Consider the following 2,701-nt stretch of genomic DNA (forward strand, 5'->3'; position numbering starts at 1 on the left):
CATGGGGAACTGCAGCACGGCTGAAGGCGTGATCTGAGTGTTTCATCCAATAAGCCACCGTTCCGGCTATGTGGCGCACTGGGAGACCCGAACGGCTGACCTTTGAAACCACCAAAGTCCGATCAAGGCTTGCTGTTCCAACAGAGCCTGTCCCTTGTGGCAACAGCAAGGCCCTGGGGCTGCCAGGTGTTTGAATGAGGAGGTGGACAATGTGTGTGTGTGTGTGTGTGTGTGTGTGTGTGGACACAATCTGCAAGCAGCAGTTTGAACGTCCAGCTGAATGATCAACGGATGACGACATGAGGAGAGGAAGAAAAATCAAAGAAAGAAAGGAGTGTGGAAAGAAGGAAAGAAGATGAGGAGGAAAGAACGAAAGACGGAAAAGAAAAATAAGAAAAAAAGTCGGGGCGGGGAGGGGGTGGGGTTGGGGGCAGAATGCAGTTTACACTGAAGAAATAAGTCACTTTGTTGGTTTGTGAACACGGTGAATATTCGGGAGATGTGACCCCATAACTTCGTCAAGAAAGCAACATAAACCAGTGTTTATCCTGACGTACATGCGTGGTCCATATCCCAGAATAGGTGCCAATGTAACAAAAATGCCGTTCCACAGTGACATAATTACCGAACTTCTGCAACTCAAATCACATGCACACGTGAGAAGACCGCTTGAATAGTCCAAACACTAAATTTTTAAGCATGCTAAGATACAACAACGACAAACCACAGATAACACTTCAACGTACTGCAATGGTATATATTTGAATAAACATGTACCACATCTATGCTAACGTCGGTGACATCCCATTATCATGAGAGTGAGAAAGAACAATCCAGGCCACTGGACAGTTTTCACGAAGAAAACTGTCACAGCTCGTGGCATTCATTTGTGCGCGTGTTCGTCTCCCTTTCCCTCCCCCTTTCCCCTCTCCCTTTCTCCCTCCTTCTCTTTTCCCCTTTTTGCTCTATCGTTCTCTTGTGTGCTCAGTTCAGCTCCGAATTAAAGCACGTGAATCTGTTGTGATGTGTCTATCATGTCCGTATTCCTTCTCGTTCTGAACTCGTGATGAGTTCGGAGTTAACGTCGTTGTATAGGAAGAGTTTTGCTTTGCCTTTGGTGCCGAGCTTTGGTAGGAGAAGGGTCGCCGAGCCAGCATGCGAGCTGTTGGGTGCCCTCTTGGACAGTTGCGGGGTTCGATTCTTGTGTGACCCCCTTCTGCCTCTGTGTGGGTCTGTGTTCTGTGTGTTCTCCTGGGCCAGTGGTGTGCCTGATTCCTGGTGACAGGTGAGGGGGAAGTTGTATAGTTAGTTTGTCCTCGTGGTGTTAGTGTTGTAACTTGTGACATTTGTTTGCATTTTGGGATTCTTTTAACGGAAATCTTTTAAATCCAGTATTCTTTTATTTCTAGATATTTTGGAATAATTGATAAGGTTGTGTTTAGAATTGTTATTTTGCTATGTATTCAGCTCGAGTTGTTTCAGATTTATTTCCTTAGTGAATTGTGTCTAACTGCAGCCTAAGATTTCCAAAACATTTGTGTGGTGTTTGGAATGTGATTGGGAGATTGCAATATTGCCTCACCGAGTTTTGTTTCGGTAGTTTGAAACCACAAGGATAGATATTGTCATTTAGGGTAAATGTCCCTTTCGGATTATATGCGAGTTTAACTCCTCCATAACTGGAGAAACCATAAACATTTCATGTACTTTTGGCGTTAGTAGCTTTGTGTGAAAGTGACTGTATATAATAAGATAACCAGTTATTCCCTTAGTGCATTCTGTACCACTCCAGGTGGGGGGGTACTCTTTCATAACGTGTTAGAGCATAGTCTACAGAGACACGGGAGTCTTGTTACAGATTTGTTCCCTTGACTTTTTCCTGTGGGTTTCCCCTGTCTGCCACCCCAACTGAACTCCAGGATTCGTCTCTGCAGTGGTCTTCGTTCCCCTTCCTCCCTGTTCAACCCAAATTCCTTCACGCCCCATTCCCTTTCCCAACCTCCATATTCCCAAGAACTTCCTTGTCCAGTGTATCCGTCCTTTGATACACTCCTCAGTTCGGCAGGCATGTGACTACAGGCCTCGAGTGGGTTCATGAACACTGGTCGTCCACTGATGGGTTTGACTTTGGTTCAAGTGAAATGACGTTGCATGGAAATGGTACTGCAGTTGCTTGAGCACACCTTGATAATTATATTGTCATAAAGCTGAAGAATGGTGCTATAGGTAAGTGTATTAAATTTGTGTGTCTGGACCAGAGTTTTCGAAGCACATCAACAGTAAAGAATTGAGATGAACTTTCTATGTCTCTGTGTTTTGTGTTGTTGGGGTGTTAGTTAGTCTGGGAAGGTGCAGAGGTTCATGGGCAACCCCTAATGGGTTGTGACAAAAACAGATTAAAAACAGACGAACAAAAAATCATTACCTCTGACTGATGACTACCTAGATGGCATGTCACAACGCAACTCTGCCATCGTTGGGTTTAGAAAAGTGGCAGTCCAAGCTGATTTCCTGACAATGTTAGAAGAAAACTAATTTCCTGACAATGTTAGCAGTAAGTTCGAGATTCACGAGGCTTCAACTTTGCGAAACTGTTGTTTCAACAAACATAACTATGGCAAAACACCTCTCTGAAGCGTCAGTCTCTCAGCCTTTGTCCTTTGGTCAGCTTCGCTGAGCATTTCTCCTTGAATCATACATG

Source organism: Babylonia areolata, chromosome 26 (assembly GCF_041734735.1).
Source record: "Babylonia areolata isolate BAREFJ2019XMU chromosome 26, ASM4173473v1, whole genome shotgun sequence".
Classification (NCBI taxonomy): domain Eukaryota; kingdom Metazoa; phylum Mollusca; class Gastropoda; order Neogastropoda; family Buccinidae; genus Babylonia; species Babylonia areolata.